At 41.5% G+C, this 26,175-nt stretch overlaps 1 long non-coding RNA gene across 2 annotated transcripts in view; it reads left to right on the forward strand.

Moving 5' to 3' along the window:
• The first annotated feature begins 1,929 nt into the window (after nucleotides 1-1,929).
• LOC122562757 overlaps nucleotides 1,930-26,175 on the forward strand; it is a 70,592-nt gene continuing 46,346 nt past the window's right edge. The window contains exons 1-2 of one of the 2 annotated variants that reach the window (XR_006315408.1): nucleotides 1,930-2,008; nucleotides 5,780-5,927. This is a non-coding gene — a long non-coding RNA (uncharacterized LOC122562757). Of the gene's footprint in view, nucleotides 2,009-5,779; nucleotides 5,928-12,335; nucleotides 12,455-26,175 lie in introns of those variants that run through there. The other variant, XR_006315409.1, reaches the window with a different exon arrangement.

Raw genomic sequence — 26,175 nt, forward strand, 5'->3', positions numbered from 1 at the left:
TAGTTTATCTCTCCACGTTAGACTATCTGCCTTTATTCCTGATGAAGGGCCTTTGCCCGAAACGTCGATTTTACTGCTCCTCGGATGCTGCCTGAACTGCTGTGCTCTTCCAGCACCACTAATCCAGAATGCTCTCCAACAACCTCTTCCCTCAGGCAGAAGTTTGAACACATACCAGCAGGTTCAGGAACAGCTTCTTCCCTGCCATTATGGACTTTCTAACTTCAAATAATGCTGATCCTGTTAATGTTGATCTTGTCTAGTGCATGTCCTGTGCAGTGTTACCTGTATGCCTTACTCTGTCCAAGTTTTTTTCTCACCCTATGATCTGCCTGTATTACTCGCAAACAAAGCTTTTCACTGTACTTAGGTACATGTGACAATAAATCAAATCAAATCAAATCAAATAGGAGGCATTTTGAAATGGTTGTGTGGAGCATGTTATAGTAATTGTAATGAAGTGTTTAAGTAGCTGGTCATTTCATGCATTGGGAAACACTGCACAAATTAGAATGTTAAATAGAAAAAAATAGTGATGTAGAATTACGACAAATACACCAAGTGGGGGAGCTGGCAGTGATGCAAGCAAACTGGTTGGCCCCTAACATTTCTATGATACTGTGATCAGCCGAATAGTGTTTCATTGACATCTTAGAATTCAGGTTTTGTTTTTCCCAGGACCATATTATTGTTCCTATACAGTTCCATATTCCATTGGAATCAGGCTGTAGTATAACAATTCCTTGAGCCTGTGGGATAACACTAGCAACAATAGATAATTGTGCATGTTGCTCCAGAGTTTTAAATGCAACTTCAAACTAGCAACATGTATGCAAACCTCACAACTTTTTCAATGTTTAAGTTTGATGATGTAACAGAGACCATCTCTAATATTGGGATAAGATCCACGTAGGGTGATAATGGGATTAGATCCTCTACAGTGTGGAAACAGGTCCTTCAGCCCAACGAGTCCACACCGACCCTCCGATGAGTAACCCACCCAAACCTATTCCTCCACCCTATATTTATCCCTGACTAATGCACCTAACACAATTTAGCATGGCCAATTCACCTGATCTGCACGTCTTTGGACTCTGGGAGGAAATTAGAGCACCTGAAGGAAACCCACGCAGACACGGGGAGAATGTGCAAACTCCACACAGACAGTTGCCTGAGGTGGGAATTGAACCCAGGTCCCTGGTGCTGTGAGGCAGCAGTGCGGACCACTGAGCCACTGTTGGCCTTTGCAAGTTGTCAGAGAGGTTCATTTGCTTATGGTCACAGTCCAAAGTGATAATTAAACTGAAAAGATACTAGCAAGAGCTCACATTAGCTCTTATATTTTTGTAAGCTGTTAGTCCAGGAAATCCTCAGCAATGGAATTCATGGTACCTTCAATTAACTAGCTACTTCCAATAGCAGATAGAAAATAAAATATTTTAAAATGTACAAGAGCTTTGAAACAAATTGTGCATTAGGCAAAGGCATTTTTTCTAAGCAGAGTATTGTCCCAACACTGTTCCCAAGATAATTATTTATCACAGAGTAGCTATCTTATTTATGGCCTTGTGAGTAGTTAATGTTTAGTATTTTCAAGGTACATCCTATGTTTGAAGAACGACCACATGAAATTGTTAAGCTGTTCCCTGATAGAATGCTGTCAAACACAAACATCACATTTTGACTGAGAATTGGGGTTTTCTGTCAATGTGCTTGTTGAAGTTTTAGCTGAATATAATTTTAACATATTTATTAACAAATTGTTCAGTGAAAAGTTAAATCATTGCATCCGGAAACATTGTGACAAATATGCAACATCAAGGCAGCACGTCTACAAGGAACACCAAAAAGTGTATCAGTTCAGCAGAAATTGTACTTGTACGTATGCCACTTTAAACTGGATGAGAGACATCTTTGCCTTGTCCTCACAGGCATGACTGACACCAAGCTGTTCCCCAGTGAGGGAGGCTGGCTGATGTGAGGAATGTTAGCAAAACAAAACATGGAGGTGAGGATTAACTCCTTTCCACTTCTCACCTGATGCTCTCCCCATCTGCTCCAAGCCACACAGACAGTGCCCAGACAGACAGCCCTATAATCATATGCATAAAATGCATCACAGAATCATACAGCACGAAACAGACTCTTTGGTCTAAATCATCCACACCGACCAAGTTTTCCAAACTAAACTCGTCCCACTTGCTTGTGTTTGGCCCATATCCCTCTAAACCTTTCCTATTCATAAACCTTTCCAAATGTCTTTAAAATGTTGTAACTGTACCTGCATCTACCACTTCCTCTGTCAGTTCATTCCACATATGAACCACCCTCTGTTTGAAAATGTTGTCCCTTAGGTCCCTTTTAAATCTTTCTCTGGTCACCTTAAAATTATGCTCTCTAGTTTTGAACTCCTCAACCTAGAGAAAAGATCTTTGCCACTCACTTTAATCTATGCCCGTCATGATTTTATAAACCTCTATAAGGTCACCCCCCAACTTCCAACAATCCCGTGAAAAAAACCCAGCTTAAGTCCCAGTAGCATCCTTGTAAATCTTTTTTGCACCCTCTCCAATGTAATAATATCCTTCCTATAGTAGGGTGACCAGAACTGTACACAGTATTCCAGAAGTGGCCTCCCCAACATCCTGTAAAACAACAACATGACATCCCAATTCCCATACTAAAATTAACTCAATGTGATTGATAGACAGTGAGAACATAAGAAGGGGCATGCAGATTGTTCTGCCTACTCCACCATTCAAAGTGATGGTTAATCTTTGGCTTCAATTCCATTTACCACATACTTCCCATATCCTTTGATTCCCTGAAATACCAAAGGTCTATCTAAGCCAGTCTTAAATATATTCAAATGATTGAATATCCACCACACTGCGGGGTTGAAATTTCCAAAGATTCATATTCTTCTTCTCTTGAGACTGTTACCCTATGTTTTAGATTTCTTAGCTGGGAGAAACAACTTCCTTGCCAACTTCTCCAGAATCTTGTCTGTCCCAATTGGATCACCGTTCATTCGTCTAAATGCCAGAAAGTATAGACTCAACTGACTCAGTCTCTCACCAAAAGATGGCCCTCTCATCCCAGGGGATTTCACCATACCATCTTCATTGCAAATATATCCTTCCTTAACTCTGGGGACCAACATCACACACTATTCCATCTATGTTCCCAACAATATCCCTGCATAAAGTAGGAAGAATTATTTACTATTGTATCCAATCCCTTCGCATTTCATGTTGTAAAGTTTCTATTCTCTCATAGAATCACTTAAAATGTGTTATTTTTCATTAGATCAAACACTAAAAGGTACCATGATGATATCACAAGCATATCCCTTCAAAGGTACACTGACATCCTGACCATGAGACATCACATGCCTTGTCAAATCCCAAGCCTGTCTGGTGTGCAATGTTATTCAAAAAATGGCATGGCAAGAACATTCTAAACAGCTGGCTAGTGCAAACTGAAAAGCATCTCTAAATCTGTCGAGGCTCCTGAAGCAGATCATTCTTCATCTCGCCGATGGTTTGTCATATCATTCATCCGATGGTCATGTGCCTTTCTTTGTGATACCTTTTGGTTTCATTGATTGTGTATCACATTTAAGAATTTAGAAGACAACACAGAAATTGGCTGATTATTTGATAATGAAGTTGATACTGTAGACGGCTGGGAGATATGGAGTCATAGAGTCATAGTGATGTACAGCACGGAAACAGACCCTTCAGTATACTCCATATACAAGTCTGTAAAAAAGACAAGTAAGCAAATGAACAGTTTAGACGCTGATATGATAATAGCATCACAGAGTATTACAGTTGGCCCATCATTTCTATGCTAGTCATCAAACACGTATCTACTCTAAACCCATTTCATTTCAATTTGTTTGTTAATAATCATTCACACACAAGGCTGAAATACATGGAAGCTATGGAACAGAAAATAGCTATTAAATTCTTTTGACTGAGACCAGTGTTTATGCTCATTCCAGAAAGAGGAAATTAGGTCTAGATTATTCTCTTGCAACTGATCACCTTCATTCATGGTGCATTCTGTTCCTGTCTCTTCTGGTCTTTCCTGTCAACATATCCTTCCTCCATCACCTTGCTTTTCCTTAAAAAACATTTAGACCTCAATTACTCCATATGGTAGCTTGCTCCACATGCTACCCACTCTCTGGATAAAAGACACATCTTCTGTGATCTTCATCAGACTTATCTGTGACTATCTTATATTGACACCTCCCTGACAAGTTAGAAAAAGCTTCTCCACCTTTATTCTTGAGGAGATGAAATGGTGCTCTCTCACTTTCGGGCTCTGCCACAGCCACAAGTTGTGAGCGAGGACGCATTGATAAAATTACGAAGCAAATTTCTGCTCAAACACATCTGCATAATCTTAAACAAGGATAAAAACAGGTCTGTACCTGTATTTCACCAAACAGGGTCAGGATCCCTGACCTGCCCACATCCATTCCTTTTAAGATGACATGATTAAGATGAGGTGAAATATTTTTCTCTGAGATTGTTGATCTGTGAAATTCTCTTGCCTAGTTGGGAGGTGTTGGGTCACCTGGTATGTTCAATTTGAGTTAGACAGATTTCTGACCAACGAGTGAGTCAAGAGGTGTGAGGGTCTGGAAGGAGAGTGGGGTTTAGGTTACAGTTGAACCAGCTATGATCTCAATCAATGGCTGATCAGGTTCGATCGGCTGAATGGCCTATGACCGCAAATTATTATGTTCTTATGCTGAACAGACTGCATGCTTTTGCCTCATTTACTTAATGAGGGGCATCTGTGCTGCCTTCTGACTGAGCGCATGGTAGGTGACTGAACAGTGTATTCTGATTATTTTGAAGGTACTTATGATGCAGTGGTATTGTCAATACCTCTGAGCTAGGAGGTTGGGTCATGGATTTACAGCACAGAAAAAGGGCTCGTCAACTCATCATATCTGTACCAGTCACCTACCTATTCTAATCTTATTTTCCAGCAATTGGCCCATTGCTTTGGCATCACAGGTGCACATCTAAATACTTCTTAAATGTTTCTGTCTCTACCATCCTTACAGGCAGTGAGTAAGTCCCAGATTCCCACCATCCTCTGGGTGAAAACATTTTTCCTTTCATCTCTTCTAAACCTTGCTTACCTTCCCTTAAATCTATGCCCCACCTCAGTCATTGATTTCTCCAACATGGGGAAACACTTTTTCCTGCTTACCCTATCTATGCCTCTCACAATTTTATACAACTCAATCATGACCCCTCTCAATCTCCTCTGTTCTAAGTAAAGCCAACCCTACTCTGTCCAATCTCTCTTCATACCTGAAACGCTCCAATCCAGGAAACATCCTGGTAAATCTCCTCTGCACTCTCTTTAGGTCTAACACATCCCTTCCATAATGGGATTCCAGAATTGTACACAATACTCTAGCTGTAGTCTAACCAATGTTGCTTCAGTTCTCTGCCCTTAAACTCTATGCCATAATTAATAAAGACAAGTATGCCATTTGTCTTCTTAACCATTTTATCCACCTGCCCTGATACCTTAAGGGACTGGTGTACACACACACACACACACCAAGTTCACTCTGTTCCTTGGTGCTTCCCAAGTTCTTACTGTTCATTATGTATTCCCTTGCCTTGTTTGTCCTGGTTCAAGTTCTATATGCTCCAGAGGTACATAGTCATGTCTCCGAACACGTTGATTAAAAATGTTTCCACTCATATCTTGTGATACAATCAGCTTGTTTCTCTTAAAGGCAGTCAGACCTTCTTAAAGGGAAGCCACAAGTGAAGCTATGTTCTGTTACCTGGGACACACACTGAGACAAACATCAGCTGGTACATCCCAAGGTCCAGGACTACATGCTGAGGGACACACTAAAGCTTGGACCAGCTATTGTCAAGGTACGGTGGAGAAAGACCACCATCTGAGGTCTTTCTGCCGAATGTTAAATTGAGCTCCATTCAGTTATTAGACCTTTGCAGCGCCTCATATCTTGTGATACAATCAGCCTGTTTCTCTTAAAGGCAATCAGAGCTTCTTAAAGGGAAGCCACAAGTGCAGCTATGTTCTGTTCCCTGGGATGCACACTGAGACAAACATCGACTCTGCTTGGAGGACCATCAACTTGGTGAAAGACTATCTTTGCTCTACCCGAAACCTGTTGGTCCTCCAGAAGAAGGAGTTGACCTTGAACAAGTGTCACAGACTGGTATATCCCAAGGTCCAGGATTACGTGCTGAGGGACATGCTAAAGCTTGGACCAGCTGTTGTCAAGGTATGGTGGAGAAAGACCACCATCTGAGGTCTTTCTGCTGAATGTTAAATTGAGCTCCATTCAGTTAGTAGACCTTCGCAGTGCCTCAGCTGCATGCAACTCTAATCTGGCACAAGTAAGAGATGACTTTGATTTGTTTGCCGGATAGAGTCAAACTCCAATATTTGTTTCTTTTTTCATATGCTACTGTAGAGCACAGAGTTGCTTGAGTGACTATGTATGTATATAAAGGTATTGTTATGAGTAAATTACATTTTTGAAATTAAAACGAACAGGATGCAGAGGGAGGCTCTGCTGTGAATGGATATCACCCTGAAAGCCTTCATGTTGGAAGATGTCAGGAAAAAACATTGACAAACACTACAAAAGGAATGGTAGTAAGTGGTTAGAGAGATCCGTATCCTGAAGGAGCAGAACTATCTGAGGATTTAGAATTGAGTCAGTTAAAATGATCGGAGTGCAGAATCCATTAAATCATTTATGCCACAGAAGGAGGCCAGTCAGCCCATTGAATCCATGCTGTGAAAGGTTTTGAGTAAAAGGATAAGAATATCAAGTGAGACTATATAAGATCAAGCGAACAATTTTTAACCAACACTTTAAATTTAGTCTGAGTAGCAAATTGGACCTTTGCAGCATATTTGAATAAATTACTCAAGTTATGAAGCAATATGTAGCTTCATAATAAAGCTTTTAACATAGCTTTCAGTTACGACTTTGCAAAAGAGACAATTGTACTGGCAAATAGCTTGGACTAGCATTATTATCCTGTGATAACTACAGTTTAAGCACAAACCAATAGTCGTTTAGTGTTTGATCATCAAACCCCTGCTTTCTAATTATAAATGTGTCACTTCATTACTCATCTGTACTGTAAGATGCATAGTCTGGAACTAAATAAAGTTCTTTCAGAGCACATCTTGCACTTTCGACTCACTGAACAATTCTACAAACAGCTTGGGAGCACTTAGCAGCTGTGAGCTATGGGAGAACTCGAAGTCATAAAACAACAAAATATCATAGAGACTGTTTACAATATCTGTGGTAAACACTGCTGTGGGTGGCAGAGTACGATGGAGATATGCATTGACAGATGTGGCATAGTTTGCTGTTCTATGCTGACATTTTGTTGAGGGAAGGATAAGAGTGTCAAGCCCTTACAGTCAATTAAGCCTTTCTCAATTAAAAATTTGGCAGCAAAGTTTAACCCCCTAACACACATTTTCTCAGTGATATGCCTCCTGCGTTGTGTGCAAAATGACCTGCGATGCACGTGCTATCTTTTAATGTAAGACACGTGGCACAGCGTTTTACTGCAAGTTGTGGTGCCCAGCTATGAGAAGTATGTCAAGTAGGCATATCGTATTGCCAGACTGCGTCCAAGACAGATTTGGACGTCACAATGCAACATTCAACCACACTCAAGTCTCCTCTGTGAACTGCACACAATTGAACATGCAGTCAACTACAGCAAAGATTCACTTGCTTCCACAACCAACCCCATACCTGTTCTTAAAGACTTCATTAACTAATTCAGATTTAGTTGTTGATTGATTGATCTCCACTGGCTGTTTCGGTAAATGATGGTTTTGATGAATTGTATTGTAGTTTAAGATTTAGTCACAGTGGCGTGACAATGTGATGCTCATTTCAAGGTTTCTCCTCAGGCCCCTTGTTTGAGCTTCCATCTCTCTTGGAAGACAGAGGTAACACAGAGGGGAACAAGCTTTTTGAAGAGGGAGGCGAAGTGTTCTCAACACGAGACTGTATCTACCTAGAGTCTTCAGGGATCATTGCTCTTAGTTGGACCTCAGCAGCAAGACAATTTCCACGAATTTCTCCTTTTGATACTGACTGAAATCTGCCTCAGGATGCAGGTAGACCTGTAGCTTCAGAGCAGAGCAGGGATGATGCTGGTCAGTGGTTGTAAAGGTGGCCATGGTCCTGAGATGTGTAGGTTTGGTGGATTGGTTGTGCTAAATTACCCATAATGTCCAGGGGTGTACAGGTTAGGATGGATTAGCTATGCTAAATTACCCACAGTGCCCATAGATGTGCAAGCTAGGTAGATTGACCATTGTGTCCAGGGATGAACAAGCTAAGGTGGATTAACCTTGGGAAATGCAGGGTTTCAGGCATAGGATAGGGAAATGGTTCTGGGTGGAATGCTCTTCGGACGGTCAATGTGACTCAATGGGCTGAATGGCCTGCTTCTACACTGGAGGGAATTCTATGGAGTTGGGATCATTCCAAGCTTGAAAGGCAAAATCTCTAGTATATCCAGTTCATCATCCATTGTTGCAGAAGAGAAATGGCTGTGCCAATGAACAGAATTTATTTCAGGCAACAATGATTACACCCAATGGTTGGAGAGCTGTCAAGACCCCCATATAGACTCCTTTGCAGAAGATCAACTCTAAATGCTACAAGTGCCAAAGCTCAACCTTCCATCCACTGACTCCATCTACACTTCTCACTGCCTCAGGAAGGCAGTCAGCATCATCAACGAGCCCGATTATAATCTCTCCAACCCCTTCCATCAGGCAGAAGATACAAAAGCTTAAACACATGTCCCAAGTTCAAGAACAACTTCTTCCCTGCTGTTATTAGACTTCTAAACGGACCTCTCAAATTTCAAATCTGGTATTGATTTTGCTTTTTCAGTGCACCTTCTTTGTAGACGCAACTTTGTATTCCTCGCTCTGTTCAGTCACCCTATGATCTTTGTATGTTTTGATCTGCCTGTACTTCATGCAAAACAATTTTTTTCTACCTAGCGACATGGGACAATAATAAATCAAATCAAATAAGTGATGGGTATTCCATGGAATCAAGGGAACTGGGAGGGGTGAGCCATCCTGCAAAGCTACTGATCTAAGTTCCTCACTGCCATCAGGATGGGTGGTGAGAACTCACAGCAGATGTACACTATACCTTTAAAGATCATAGAATCCCTACAATGTGGAAGCAGGCCATTTAGCCCATCGATTCTGCACTGACCCTCAGAAGAGCATCCCACTCGGACCCATCCCTGCATTCCCACGGCTAACCTACTCAATTTAGCATGGCCAATCCACCTAACCTGCATATCTTTGGATTGTGGGAGGAAATCCACCCAGACATGGGGAGAATGTCCAGCCTCCACACAGACAGTCACCTGAGGGTAGAATTGAACCTGCATTCCTGGCTCTGTGAGTCAGCAGTGCTAACCACTGAGCCACCATGCCACCCTAAAGGAGAATGCACAAGATATCATCACTATATTGTGGCATGTGACCAAATGGTATGAAGCTCTCTGTCTCCGTCTTAATGAGCTCTGTTCTCTTCCAGTATGGCACTCTGAGGAAGTTTGCTCCAGTACATTTGAGTTGCTCAGTTTGAGCCCACGCATACAAGTGCCTGTAGTTATAGAGCACATATGTAGATAAAAGGTCCTGTAATAATAACATTTTGTTGCATTCTTCAGTACTACATGACCCACAGCTCATCCTTCATAGAATAGAATCCATACAGTGTGGGAACAGGCCCAACATGTCCACACTGACCCTCCACAGAGTAACCCCTCCCAGACCCATTCCACTCCAACTAATGCACCTACACATCCCTGAACACTACGGGCAACTTAGCATGGCCAATTTACCTAATCTGCCCATCTTTGGACTGTGGGAGGAAACCCACGCAGACACAGGGAGAATGTGCAAACTCCATACATACAGTCACTCGAGGCTGGAATCAAACCCAGGTCCCTGGCATTGTGAGGCAGCAGTGCTAACCACTGAGCCACTGCTCCACCCCATTTTTATGATATGGGAGCTAACATAGAAGTATCACAATGTGGTAGTGGCAGATCATTACATCAGGTACTACCTCATGCAAATAATGCGTTCACCAGAGGCCAAGGCCCCAGGCTACAAGTGAAAGAAGACAGGATAAGTTTCCTGGGGATGTGGGGGGATTTCACTTTCTGGTGAGGGCAGGGTAACTAGCAGGAGAGGGCAGGATGTAATTCTCAGTGGGCCCCTAGATCAGCCACCAAGGGCCTCCCTCTGGGACCCTACAAGCAAATTCCACAGGGCTTGCCATTTGCCCTTCTGTGCGGCGACTGTTCCAGCTGCTACTGGTTTGAATGCAATGAGCTTTGGGATAAGCTTCTCCTGTGAACCTTCATTGTCCATTGAAGGATCTCAATCAGCACTGGGATATCCATGAGCCTTCATTGTCCCAGAGGCAGGAGGGCAGTAAGGACCCCACCAGCACACTTTGACCAATTATTTAAGCCAGGAGAGGGGAATACTTTGCACTTTTATTTACCATGTGGAAAGCGAGTGTGGCTCTGCTCAGACTACAGGTTCCTCCATGAGCACATTGCTTTGTGTAGTTGAATTTGGGGTAATTCCTAACCTCCTAGTGTCCCATTTCCTAAATGGATAGTATATTTACTGGAGCACAAATTGCAGACTGCTATGTGGTCTTGATAATCCCTGTGAACAGTGCTACCTGCAGCCCTGAACCCTCCTAGCACCGAGCTGGACACTTGTGACTTCTTGCTGAGTCTCCCTGCAGCACAATGTGGAAGCTGAGACACCGGCCATTGCAAACACAATCACAGTTGATTTATTAGTAACAAAAAGCACTCAATGAACATGCAAAATTGGTTAATAGACAAAATTTATAATACCAAAATATAAATGCCCAACCCACTAACTAATCCTAAACACAAATACACTCACAGACACATTTCAGATAAAAAGGAAAAAAACATTTCTCTGCATTAAAAAGAAAAACACCATTTGAGTTATTCAAAGTTATAAGGAATAAGGCATAATGATTTGGCAGCATGGTGGCTCAGTAGTTAGCACTGATGCCTCACAGTGCCAGGGACCTGGGTTCGATTCCAGATTCCAGCGACTGTCTGTGTGGAGTTTGCACATTCTCCCGGTGTCTGCATGCATTTCCTTGGGGTGTTGTAGTTTGCTCCCACAAGCCAAAGATGGACAGCTTCGGTGAATTGGCTCTTGCTAAATTGTCCATAGTGTTTAGGGATGTGTAGGTTAGGTGTATTTGTCAGGGGTAAATGTAGAGTGATAGGTTAGGGGAATAGGTCTGGGTGTGTTATTGTCCGGAAGGTTGGCGTGGACTTGTTGGGCCTAATGGTCTGCTTCCACACTGTAGGATTTCTGTGATTCTATGATTTGAAGGATAAGGCATAGACTGTTATCCGCATGATCCTATGTGTGTAGTTACGTCACAGTCGTCTCTGGGGTCTTGGGAGACATAGATTGCTCAAGAAATACAATATTGAGAAGTGCAGTTACTCTTTCAGCAGACTAATCTAGTTTCACAATAAACCCACCACAAAGATGCTTCTCAAACAGGAGACAAGAGATGGAAAACATGTTCATTGCAGGATTTCCTGTAACTGATACTAAACACAAACAGAAACAGCTCTCCAAGCCACACACTATTCAAAGAAGAACAGCTATCCAACCTAGGCAAGTAACATCTGAGATGTGACCCTATGCAGTTATCCAAAATCACATGATTTGCAAGATTTTCTTTAAAAAAAGAAGTTTCAATCTGCAAATGCCTCTCTGATATTTTTGATAAACGTTTCCAAGTATCCACATAGAACTTGAAATTGATCTACTTTTCCACAATCCTTTAAAAACTTAACTTTTCAAAAGAAATATTAACTGTGAAGTATCTTTATAAGAATGTCCGTAGTATTGGTAGTTGTGGTCTTTATGCCTGTGAGACAAAACCTTGACCTATTTTGGATCAGTAATGCTTGATCAAAGGACTTGACTAACAGAGTCCTTGTCCATGAACTGCAAGATCCAGTATAAGAGCTGTACTTAATGAGGAGCTGCGAAGGTGGCAGAAAAGTGACCCAGCAATGGAAGTATTCTTTCAAATGGGGAGCAATTGTATCAGGAAAGCCAGCAGCAGGAAGTGATGAAGAGGGAGGGCAGCTGGAGCTGTCAAAAGGACTCTCTTTGGAAAGAAGAGTATGTTTTGCAGAAGGAGATCTCAGAGGAAGCAGGGGCTCCCAGATTTGAACTATGTTACTGGGAGCCAATGTCTGCTGGCTTGAGAAAGATCCAATCCCTGGTGGTTAGAATCCCTTCAAAGAGGCAGAATTACTCAAACAAGGTAAGGCTTGCTAGCAATTTCATTCTTAAAGCCGCACTTTGCTTCTGATGGATATGAAAGTATTGAGGCTTCTGTTCTGCACAATCAAACCTTCAGAAAACAATGTTGCTATTCTGCTACTATCGTCTAAATAGTGTTCTTAAAAACTTAAAAATCTTCAGGGTTGACAAACTAACAGCATGTCATGTTCTTGTCTTAAACCTGAATGTACGGTTAAAATATATTGGACTATTTATTTGAAGCAAATACTATTAAGAGATAATGTTCACTAGGAGCTAAGTATAGCATATCTGACTTTTACTCTTGCTGCTTCAGCTGCTGATGCATCATTGGATTAATATGTTGCATCCTGTAAGCTATGTAACGATAAACTGCTTGTCAAAGATATGTAGCCTTAGAAGTGCATGGACATGACGTCACAGCACACATGACTCATTTTGATTGAAGAACCTCTGGCTGTCAGCAAGAGCCATGCATCCTTACCAACTGACATCTCCTGCTCTGCAGTTAGCAGGAAAGAAAATGTCTTCTCTTGTAAAAATATGGTGCATACAATTTTACGGAGGGGTACACTGATGTGCATTGTGGACCATCCGATGGAGCTACTTTGGGTGTCAAGGGAGGGCGTGGGGACCATGAAGGATTCAGGTCAAACTAGACCTCATTCTGTAGGCAAAGCTGCCGCTGATCCCAGACTTGAGTTGATTATTATGCTGAAAGATGGCACAAGTCTGCAGCATTGTGAAGACTTTGCAGTAAAGATGGGACTTAGTCAGGCTTTTAGTCATCTATTGTAATATCGCCTTCTTTAGGTCAATTATTGTTGGATTAATCTACTGTGAAACACCCTGGGATGTTTTCTTACATTAAAGGCACTATATAAATGCAGCTTGTTGATACTGTATGGTACAGATCCTGATGTGTTGTGATGGGTTGGTCCGATGCCACAGTGATATCACGGTTTATTTATCTGGTACAAGGACCTATTCTTCATGTCAGTCATTGGACACATTTAGAACCAGAAAATAAAATACCATCACCTCTCTAAAAGGCAATAATTCAAAGACAAAGGTAATGTTAAGAAACACGAGCAGGAGAAACAAAAAGAGCAAGTATTCAGATAATATCAATGAAATTGAAGAAAGTAAATGTGTCAACTGAAGCGGAAGTCAGACACACAGGCATAAATCAACAAATATATCTTCTTGCTTCAAGAGACCAGTTTTACCAGGTCAGCTTCCCGTAAAAATACTCTCCTGATAAGAATTGAGCTGTGAGCTGAGCCTCAGTTGAATGCATATAGTTTAGTCTGAGACACGGAAATGAAAAATTGAATAATGTCAAAATACACCAGTTATGGTGTGATGTCAAGGTGGCACACATCTCCATGGCTCAAGTAACCAGCTTCCCTGAACATTTCTCTGTGAGGCATGTGCCTTTTAAAGATAAATGCCAATAGCCTGGTGAACGATTTCCTAAACTCTCTCTTGTGGCTCGTTGGCCAGTTTGCTTGCTGACCTGCTTTTGTGTTACAGCAAATGAGTTGAACTTGCGATTATGGTTAAACTGGTAGTTTCTTTTTTTAAACGAGTGGGGGATGTAAAGGAAAAGGAATTTAGCAACGGTTTTGCCATGTTTTCCATCCCAGATTGTGTTGTTTTGGCAACTGGTGTGTGCTTTTGGATAACCTTTAATGTTGCACAATCTGCTCCAGGAGTTTTTCTGAGTCATCAAGTCTGAATATTGATTTTACACAAATTCAGTTCCTGTTGGCATCACCTATAAATGTCTTTTTTTTTTAAATACTTGGAAGCTCAAGAATATAAATTATAAAAGAATTTTATCATAGCATGTTAATGATAGGTTCCAGTGTGCATAATGAGATTTGGAAGAGAAATCAGATCTAGGGCATACGCCTATTTCTAATTTATAGTTTGAAAGAGGACTGGTAATTATGATACAATTTACAGCTCAGTGTGGGCTATTAAGTTGGCAAAAATGAGGCTAAATCACTTTAATGGTTGCTGACTTTAAGTGGAGTTCTGGTACTTTCCGATGTGTTGGGGTGGGGGAGTGTTGTAGTGATCATCTTAATGAACTAATAATTCAAAGATAATACAAAAGCCTTGCCAAGACCCCCAGCTGGTGCAATGAGTTTAGGTCTGGTTGCCTGGCCTTTAAAAAGGACACAGTGGCCTTGGATTGGCACAGGTTCAGCAGACTGATAGCAAGCCTTAAAAGGGATTAAATTATGAGGATAAATTGCACATATGTCCTGAGGTTAAAAAGCTTGATTGATGTGCTTTAAGTGAGAATAGGCGTGAGTCAAGGTGGAGGTGGTGACCTATTTTCCCTGGGAAGAGTGGGGGCGGAAAGCCGAGCTATTGGTCATAATCTTAACATAATGCAAGAATAATCACAGATAGATAGGATAGTGAAGAAGGTGGTTGGTATGTTTTCTTTTATTGGTCAGAGTATTGAGTACAGGAGTTGGGAGGTCATGTTGCGGCTGTACAGGACATTGGTTAGGCCACTGTTGGAATATTGTGTGCAGTTCTGGTCTCCTTCCTATTGGAGAGATGTTGTGAAACTTGAAAGGGTTCAGAAAAGAATTACAAGGATGTTGCCAGGGTTGGAGGATCTGAGCTACAGGGAGAGGCTGAACAGGCTGGGGCTGTTTTCCCTGGAGCATTGGAGGCTGAGGGGTGATCTTTTAGAGGTTTACAAAATTATGAGGGGCATGGATAGGATAAATAGACAAAGTCTTTTCCCTGGGGTGGGGGAGTCCAGAACGAGAGGGCATAGGTTTGGGGTGAGAGGGGAAAGATATAAAAGAGACCTAAGGGCCAACTTTTGCACACAGCAGGTGGTATGTGTATGGAATGAGCTGCCAGAGGAAGTGGTGGAGGCTGGTACAATTGCAACATTTAAGAGGCATTTGGATGGGTATATGAATAGGAAAGGTTTGGAGGGATATGGGCCAGCTGCTGGCAGGTGGGACTAGATTGGGTTGGGTAATCTGGTCGGCATAGATAGGTTGGATCAAAAGGTCTGTTTCCATGCTATACATATCTGTGACTCTATGACTCTATGACTTCCTGTGGCAGCTCATTCCATACACGTTCCACCCTCTATGTGAAAAAAAAACTGCCCCTTAGGTCCCTTTTATATCTTTCCCCTCTCACCCTAAATCTATGTCCTCTAATTCTGGACTCCCCCACCCCAGGAAAAGACCTTGTCTATTTATCCTATCCATGCCCCTCATGATTTTATAAACCTTTATAAGGTCACCCCTCAGCCTCTGATGCTCCAAGAAAAACAGCCCCAGCCTATTCAGCCTCTCCCTACAGCTCAAACCCTCCAACTCTGGCAACATTCTTGTAAATCTTTTCTGAACCCTTACAAGTTTCACAACTCCTTCCGACAGGAGGGGACCAGAATTTCATGCGATATTCCAAAAGTGTCCTAACCAATGTCCTGTACAGCCGCAACATGACCTCCCAACTCCTCTACTCAATGTTCTGACCAATAAAGGAAAGCATGCCAAACACCTTCTTCACTATCCTACCTACCTGTGACTCCGCTTTCAAGGAGTTATGAACCTGCACTTCAAGGATTCTTTGTTAAGTAACACTCCCTAGGACCTTACCATCGTTTAAATCAGAGGCAGCCTGCTAATAGACAAAGTAAGCTTTGTCGTGACGTGAAAGTGTCCCAACTCCCCAAAATAATTCCCCATTTGGAACAATTTGACTCCATGTATTTGGGCCCACACAACACATACTGGACTGTCAATGAAACTTCCAGAATGTGCAAGACAGAAGCAACAGCCAGTGACTAAAACAACTGGCTCAGAGCCATTTATTGATAGCTTTGCATGTTTTAGCGTGATGTATTTTCCTTCTGGGAGGCATGATTGACTATTTGACCCAGCAGAAGGTGACTGCTTGGCACCAGTCAGCTAGTTACTAATTGTATAGGGCCTAAAAACAAACTACTCTGTCTGAAAACTCCATTTGTCAAGAGCGGTGACAGCAATTTATCTCACAGGGTGTTGAGGACATGGGAAAAGACACCTGCTGCTTATGAAAAGAGGAGTGTGAAGTTCAAGCAGAATTTCATGAGAATAGATATTATTTACATAACTTGTTGCACTCTCCACCCCTTATCTACACAATCCTAGCTTGCCTACAGCTATAAGAACTCTTACTGCATCATGCACAAAGCCGGATGCGGTAAGGATGGAATCAGGCCTTATTCACCTTCATGCTCTAATGGAGTTTAATCAGAATAATTGTTTTGGAGTCTCTAGGCAATTAAAAATTAATTTTCTGTACACTGCTGCAAGAAACCATTTGAGGGTTTTGTAAAAATTGTGCATTGTTTTCATTTTCTTTTAAGTCTTTTTTATATTTACTCTAAAAATACCGAAATTGGAGAAAATAGAGGTCTGGTTAAAGGTTGAAGGTGTACAAAGATGTCAGTAAAACCCCAAGGTTGTGTGCAAACAGCGTTGTCATGTAAAATTATAATTTTCCTCATGATATCAAAGGAATCATTGCGACCAGAATTCCACGCTTTTTCCTTTCATATGACAAACTGGACATCCATTTCCAAAACTTGTCACTGCCCCTGTGGAAGTTTCTCTTCTGTGAGCAAAGGCAGAGTTTTCATTCGGGATGTGTTCTGAGGCACAAGGATTCACATGTCCTGAGCCATTTTCCTGGAGACTGTATTTGGTAATGCTTGGGCAACTTGTACACACACAGTTCATCAATAATTTCAGGAAATTACTATCCTATTAAGACCTATTGTAATCAGATATCATGAGGCCTAGTTAGTAACTAGGCTAACTGTCTGAAGACAGTCTCCTGTTTTGGCAGAATTTGGACTCAGCTCTCTGGGTAGGTGTTTGCAAAAATATCTAAATATGCTCCGGGTATAAAGAGGGCCAGGTATTATTAAAGTGCCTTCACCTTTTGCTCCGGAAATATGCTTCAGCCTCAGTAAATATTCTTTCTGCTCTGCACAATACTTTTGTTTTGCTTTCAGGCTCCACTGAGGCTAGAGATTGTATTCAGTATCTGTTTTGACCATTGAAAAGTGAAAAATATACAAGCACTGCAGACTAACTCCCCCTAAACCTTGTTTTTCTCCACTTAATCTCTCTGAAGTTCATCTGCTCACGTTTATGTGAAGCCCTTGGTGTGTCATAGTGTCCTCTTACCCACCATACAGGGGGCCCAAGCCTGGGATGTGGCACAGCACAATGGATCTTTGCACCTTAACCTCACAATATCCATCCAATAGTTCACCTGCACAACATTAGTCAAGCGCCGTCCTTTGTATAACTTCACGAAAGGAATTAACTGCCCAAAGAAGTCCGAGATGTAGGTACAGATGCAGACAAAAAAACTAAGGAATCCAAGGTAGACAGGCAGGAGGCTGGAAGAACACAGCAGGCCAAGCAGCATCAGGAGGTGGAGAAGTTCAATGCTTTGGGTGTAACCCTTCTTCAGGATTGGGGTGGGTGTAAGGGGAGCTGCAGACCAGGAAGTATAGTTACACCACTTAGAAGACACTTAGACAGGTGCACGAATAGGAAATGTTTAGAGATGTTACAATACATCGTTGAACCCTTCTACTAATTAAACCAAACATACAGAAAGCTCACCTCTGAAAATGTGTTGCTGGAAAAGCGCAGCAGGTCAGGCAGCATCCAAGGAACAGGAGAATCGACGTTTCGGACATAAGCCTTCTTCAGGAATGAGGAAAGTGTGTCCAGCAGGCTAAGATAAAAGGTAGGGAGGAGGGACTTGGGGGAAAGGCTTTGGAAATGCGATAGGTGGAGGGACGTCAAGACCGTCGTGTTGCCATGGTCTGGCGATGGAGGAGTCCAAGGACCTGCATGTCCTTGGTGGAGTGGGAGGGGGAGTTAAAGTGTTGGGCTACGGGGTGATTGGGTTGGTTGGTCCGGGTGTGCTCACCTTGCCTTGTAATCTGTTAAAGTATGAGTAACAGAGAAATACCCAAATTCCACTATTTAACAAAATTATCAATTTTATTCTTTAATGCTAAACGTTAATATTAAATGACAACTATTTACAACTCTAAGCCTCCTTTCTCTTAAAGATTTGTTATCTACCTCCTACTCTATAAACTATACTGATCCAATAAAGGCCCTTTTAAATTTACAGCAACTTAATTTTCAAAACCAGACAGTGGCTGTAGCCTCTGGTGTCGATCCTCTGTTTGTAGATCTCCCTGGGTCGCCTTCGGTCTTCTGCTACAAAGATGTTATATGTGAAAAAGGTACCTTTGACAGAGAGTGGGGTAAATAGCAATCTTTCAGTGGCAGTTGGTGCTCTTTCTGGCTACCCGTCCAAAATGCCTGCTTTTTCCATGCCCCAAACATCAGATAGTCTCATTGATTCAATGTTGTCAAAACAGTAAAATTCAAATTCAATTGGGTTTTAGCGTCTTGGGGCATAATTTAGACTGATTGGTTAAATTCAAACTGCTGTGAAAACAGCTCTTCATCAGGCCTGAAATATAGACTCTCCTGCTCCTCGGATGCTGCCTGACTGGCTGTGCTTTTCCAGCACCATACTCTTCGTGAATGATTTTATAGAGCTGGAATTGGAACCGAGGGGCAGGATAGGTAGTCACTGAGGGGAGTTTGATAAGATACGGTGAGAGAACTCAGTAGGCCTCACAGAGAAAAACTTCCAAAAACAAACTCGACAAACATCCCACTGAACAAAAGTAAATTAAAATTCTGCCCCAACCACCCTATCAATGTCAAGCAAGTAATGGTTTTAATTCCAAAACTGTATATGGATTGTTTCCTCCCAGGAAGATAAAGAGAGGTCCCAATTTATGGGTATTTTTTTAATTTGACAGAAGGTTTGGGAGATGTGCCATGTCATAACCAAATGGGATAGCAGGTTTGAGAAGTTCAATGGTCTACTCCCATTATTTTAAACTGAGGCTGGTTAGAAAATGCACCTCTTTCCCCCAGCCTGTTGTTGAGATAAACTACAGCAATCAGTTCAAAAGCAAGTTAGACTTTAAAATTAGGATTATTAAAAAGTGTATAAGTAGTGAATAGGAAAGTTGGGCTGGTTGAGGTGGCTGATATGGGGAATAACACTGGCACTAACTTAACAAAGCCATTGGCCAATCATGATACTCAAGCATTCCTTAATCTCAGAAAGACAGATTATTAATATTTGCTTTCTAAACTCCAAATTCTTAATTGTCAAGCAAGAATGATCAGAAACATTTCCTTGAATTATTTCATCGTTGTAGATAATAACTGCAGTTTCACTAAACAAACTCCATTTAATTAAAGCATTTGTCTTTCTTGACTCAGAGTGATACGGCACAAAAACAGACCCTGCAGTCCAACTCATCCATGCTGACCAGCTTTCTCAAAGTAGTCTCATTTGCTTGCCTTAGTTTCAGATTCACTGTATTAACATTGAGCCATGAAGATACAGTAAAAATCAAGCAGAGAACCTGCTGGTTGCTTATTCTAACCTTAATGGAAGGTTGTAGTCAAGATGGCTTATATATTAGATCCTGTCTGAGGACAAGGCTGCACTGAACTCTTACATGCAATGGGAATCAGTCACGCACTTTCAAACAGTTATTGCGGGGTGGGATGGGTTGGGAGAAGGGTTATGCTGTCCTCTTGACTTCTGTGCACCATTATGTGTGTGGGTGGGATTGGGGGACACTGTGTCCCGTGATGACTTCAGCCAAGTACAGTCCAGCTAGTGGTGCTGGAGGGTCAGAATTGGTGAACCCTTCTGCGACTGGGGCTCCCTCGGCATTTCAGTTTCGGCAAGCTAGTGAGGTGGCAAGGCTAGTGTTGAGGGCCCTTAGCAGACAGGGCGACAGCTTTCAATAGGTTCCACATGGTAGAATAATTAAATAACATGGGATTCAGGGTGAGCTTGCCAATTGGATACAAAATTGGCTCGACTGTAGGAGACAGAGGGTGGTGGTGCAGGGTTGTTTCTTGGACTTGATCAGCAGTATTCCACAGGGATCTGTACTGGGTCACTTTTGTTTGTGATTTATGTACATGATCTGGATGAGAATATAGGACGCATGGTTAGTAAGTTTGTGGATGATACCAAAATTGAAGGTGTATTGGACAATGAAGAAGATTATCTTAGGTTACGAAGAGATCTTGATCAATTGGGTCAATGGTTTGAGGAATAGCATTTGGAGTTTAACTTTGATAAGTGTGAGGAATTGCATTTTGGTAAAACATTCAAGGGCAGGACCTATACAACTAATGGTAGGGCCACTTGGTAGTGTTATCAAACAGAGAGATGTAGGGGTTCGGGTACATAATTCTTTGAAAGTTGCAACACAAGGTGGTTAAGAAACTTTTAACACACTTGCCTTCATTGCTCAGACCATTGAGTATAGGAGTTGGGATGTCATGGTGAGGTTGCAGATGACTTGGTGAGGCCTCTCCTGGAATACTGTGCCCAGTTCTGGTCACCCTACTGTAGGAAGAATATTCTTAAACTGGGGACGGTTCAGAAAAGAAAAGATTTTGCCGGGAATGGTGGGTTGGAGTTATAAAAAATCAGCTGGATAGGCTGGGGCCTTTTTCATTGGAGTGTAGAAGGTTGAGGGGTGACCATACAGAGGTTTATAAAATCATGTGAGGCATAGATAAGGTGAATAGCAAGGGTCTTTTTCCTGGTGTGGGGCAGTTCAAATCTAGGAATCATATCTTTACGGTGAGAGGAGAAAATTTCAAAAAGGAGGTGAGGGGCAACTTTTCATACAGAGAGTATGGAGTGAACTGCCAGAGGAGGTGGTGGATGCAGGGACAGTTACAACATTTAAGAGACATTTGGATAAATATATGAATCAGAAAGGTTTGCAGACAAATGGGACTAGTTTACTTTGGGAAAGTGGTCGGCATGGACTAGTTGGACCGAAGGGTCTGTTTCCATGTTGTATGACTCTATGACTATGACTGTGATAATAATAATGCGGTTTTGGTTTCTCTATTTTTTTTTTCTCTTTGAGATAAATCCTTCCTTAAAATACTGTCTTGCCAGTATAAAATGCAGACTATCAATCTTTAAAATCTCCTCAATGAACATAAAAACATTAAAGAGGGAGAGCAAAGCAATTAAAAATGAGCTGGAAAGATTTAAAAATTGACAAGGAAGAAATGGTGCAGACTGTCGGTACTTAAAGTGGACAAGAACTGGGATCAGATGAGATATGTCCAAGGACGTTAAAGCAGCTGCGAATGGAAATTTTATTGACACTGGCCATTATCTTTCAGCCTTCTCTAGACTCAGGGAAGATGCCAGAGGATTGAAGATTTGTTAACATTCTGCACTTGTTCAATAAAATGGTTGTAAAGATAAACCCAGCAGCTACAGACCAGTTTAACTTCAGTGATGTGGAAACTTCCAGAAAGGGTTATTCAGAAAAGAATAACTCGTCACATTGATAAAGGTTGGCCGAAGAGCAGCCTGGATTTCTATAATGGAAGTTATGTTTCACTAATGTGCTGGAGAGTTTTGAAGAGGTAACAGAAGGATCAAAGAGGATAATGCTGTAATGTGGTGAACACAGACTTCCAAAAGGTTTTTGACAAAGAGCCATACTCCAACCTTGAGAGAAAAATTATATTTCATGGAATTAAAAAGAAACAGGAGCAAGATGGATACGAAATAGTCTGATTAATAGGAAATGTACATGTTTCAGGCTGGAGGAAGCATTGTAGTGGAGGTCCCCATAGTTTCAGTATTTGGACTCTGCTTTTCCTGATCTATATTAATGATCTAGAGGTGGATGCGTAGGGGACAATTTCAAAGTTTTCGGATGACTGAGAGCACTGTAAACTGAGTAGGATAGTGTAGAAATCCAAACGGATATGGACATGTTGGTGGAATGGGCAGGTAGATGGCAGGTGAAGTTCAGTACAGGTTAGTGTGAGGTGATATATTTTGGTAGGAAGAAATGAACAAAAAGAAAACAAAACAAAGGGTACAATTCTTAAGATGGTGCAGGTGCAGAGTAAATTAGGTGTAACTGTACACAGATTATTGAAAGTGGCAGGACAGGTGGAGAGAGCAGTAAATAAAGCAGACTGTATCCTGTGCTTTATTAATGGAGGCATGGAATATAGGAGCAAGGAAGCTATACTATGCTCCACATTGTTTGACTTGCACTCTGCAGTCCTCACTTTCTCCTAGTTGCTGAACGTTGTTTGACCTCAGCTAGAATACTGTATACAATTCAGGGCACTATGCCATAGAAAGGATGTGAACACATTATAGAGAATGCAAAACCATTTTATGAAAATGGTTTCAAGCATGAGATACCTCAGTCAAAAGGGTAAATTGGATTGATTTGGACTGTTCTCCTTAGAGAGAGAGAGAGAGAGCAGCGAACAGGAGATCTGATAGAAGTGTTTAAAAGTGTTGAAGTCTGGACAGTAGATAGGGAGAAACCATGTAATGAGTAATGACATTGGTAAAGACAGGTAAATCTTTACCCATACTAGGTCATAACATCCATTTGAAGAGCAGTAGTAGACATGTTGGACCAAGATACCTCTGTCTGCACCGTAGCATTTCTGTGATTGTGATACTTTAAAATGGCCACCAAAGTCATCTGACCTTAAAGTAGGCAAATTAACAGGAAAATAGAAATGAATTTCTAAAGGCTGTGTTTTAGTCCCAAAGCGACTATCCAAGGAGTAATTACTGAATGTTAAAATTTGATATCTGGAATGTAAAGCACAAAACAACATCTCAAATATCTCTGTATGGAGGCAAGATAATTTGACTACAGGTACTGCTGGAACAAAGATTTATATATGAACCAGAACAGGAATTGTTATCGAAACTCAGAATATTCAGAGAAATGAACAGAACTTTATTTTATTTAAATGTGAAACTAGTTGTACAAACAGGATGATTTAAAACCTTTCATCAATAGCAAAGGATAGCCGAACAATGGACCATTGAAACTCTTTGTACAAATTGATTATCCCCAGTGTAAGCCAACAAACTGGTTTTCATCCATCAAAACCTATCAGAATCTCAGGAAGGCATTAAACACCACAAATTGTTGGGCATTGATACAATGGCTCTCACAGACAAATACTGTACCTCCAAAGAGCATCTTGGAAATACACACAGGAATCAACTTTTCAAAGGAAAGTTTCAAGTATATTTTCACAAGTAATTAAACAGAAGTTGCTGTCACCCTTCTCTTTTTCTGAATAATTTGGCGCCTGGTTCCCAGACAAACAACCACAGAGAAAAATATTCAAAAATCTATGAATTTTCAATGTTAGCTTGTCGAGACTGACTGTACCCATGAAACTAACAAATCGACATTGGCCTCAGGTTCCAACCAATCAACCTCAAAGTGAACAAAAGGACAATGAAAAGAATATTTATTTATCTTGCTGTATATTGGACACTATTTCCCTCTAACGTTGGGTGTGTGTGTGTATGTGTGTGTGTATCTGTGCATGCATGACCAGAAGACCACAGGAAGCTGTACTCTTCATGTGGCGTTATATTATTTGCCTTGCTTTAACAGTCAAGAAATTTGGTGCTTCCTTTGATTGAATGATTTCGAGTTGCTGGTGTTGGACTGGGCTGTACAAAGTTAAAATTACACAACACCAGGTTATAGTCCAACAGGTTTATTTGGAAGCACTAGCTTTCGGAGCACTGCTCCTTCATCAGGAAGGATAATTGCTCCAAAAGTTATGGCTTCCAAATAAACCTGTTGGACTATAACCTGGTGTTGTGTGATTTTTAACCTTTGATTTAAGAAAACCTAGTTGATTGACTCCTTATTTCTCATAATAGTTAACTATGTTTTTAATTGGAGAGAGGTATAGCTCCATGGAAAAATAACTTTAAAAATTGTTGTGACAACCAAGGAGGAGCCACTTTTTAACCCTTTCTCTCCTGAAGCTACATATCAGTTTGATAAAAAGTCACTGGACTGGAATTGTTTGTTTTCTTGCATTATGCAGCAACAGAGACAGAAATCAGAGGTCCCATTGCTGCTCTCAACCTCTGACCCTGACCCAGGCACAGCAGGTCTGCTGTACCCCAGTTAACCTGATTTACAGACCTGTCCTGTCCAGTAAGACAGGTCTTTAAACTTGAGGAGGGTCTGAAGTGGTATTTCTGGCCCTGTTTGTGGCTTCAAGGTCTGATTTGTAGGGAAAAGGAACAAGATTCCTCAGAAAAAGTGGGGAAACTCACTCTCCACTTCTCTCTGGAGTCAAATCAAGCCACATTCATACAGGTTTAGCCCAAACCACTTCATACCAATGCCAAAACGTGCAGTGTGAAAGCATCCTTGAACTCTGCATGAGATTGATTTAGCTCAGGGAATGTGGCACCTGCATAGCGTGAGTTCAGGTTCAAATACTTGATATTTCTCTCAGTGAAGTACACAGCATGCAGTGAGGTATCCACGTAGATAGAGATGAATCCTCTCAACCTCAGATACATTGAATTCTGCTTCACTGCAGGGTACTTAGAACTCTTAAACTGCTGGCATTGCTCCAAGGTTCTGCCCTTGAAGCTGGCCTATTATTAAGATTGTAGGTAGCGTATACTCTTAACAATACTGCTACTGAAAGGTTGACCTTCGCAACTTTTATGCGGGTTTGTCAAGAATCATGGGTTTGTCAAGACAACAGGAATTAAACATTAATATTCTGGGCACTGTTTGAAGCAGTCTGAGGTGAAATGCAGCCAGATTTTTAAAAATAATTCAAGAACTGTTTTATTCTCATTTTTTGAACCTTTTCATTGATTAGTTACAGGTTAAATGGTAAAATCCCAGAGGACCATAGGGCTCCTCTCTCATTAGAGAGAGATAATTGGTGGTGGTTAACCTGAGGGTCACCATATCTCAGGTAAGGGATAAGGTTCCATTGGAAACGTTAGAAAGTGTTGTTCGATTGTGTAGGGCAGCTGAAAATGCAATGAAATCTCCCGAATTGTATCCCGGCAGAGTTGGCAACTCTATACAGAAGTGCTCAAGTTTAAAATAAGAATGCTATCTTGCTTCAGCCCTCTTAATATTCTCTTTAACTTTTACTGCTTCAATTATCAATATTTTGAACTCCGCTTTGTGTTCTAGGTTTTTTAAAGAGTAAGGTGTAAGAGATTTTACTTTAAAATGCATAACATACGCGACAGTTCTGCCTTCTCTCAATATCTGCACTTTATTTTTCCCTGAGGGCACACCCAGGCTTAACCAATCAAACACATTAGGGAATACACTCTCCCACCTACCTAACCTGTACCCCTCCACTGACACACTCATTCGAATGGTGGAACTGGTCCTCATTCTCAACAACTTCCCCTTTGAATCCTCCCACTTCCTTCAGACCAAAGGGATAGCCGTGGGCACCCGTATGGGCCCCAGCTTTGCCTGCCTCTTTGTAGGATATGTGGAACAGTCCATCTTCTGCAGCTACACCACCTTTCTTCTGCTACTTCGATAACTGTATTCCCCACCTTTTCCCCACCTTTTCTTCTGCTACTTCGATAACTGTATTGGCGCCACCTCATTCTCCCATGAGGAGGTTAAACAGTTCATCAATACAGTGGATGTAAAAATGCTATCCCTTATTGCCAATTCCTCTGCCTCCACTGTATCTGCTCCCAGGAGGATCAATTTCACAC

The sequence above is a fragment of the Chiloscyllium plagiosum genome, chromosome 25 (assembly GCF_004010195.1).
Source record: "Chiloscyllium plagiosum isolate BGI_BamShark_2017 chromosome 25, ASM401019v2, whole genome shotgun sequence".
Classification (NCBI taxonomy): Eukaryota; Metazoa; Chordata; class Chondrichthyes; order Orectolobiformes; family Hemiscylliidae; genus Chiloscyllium; species Chiloscyllium plagiosum.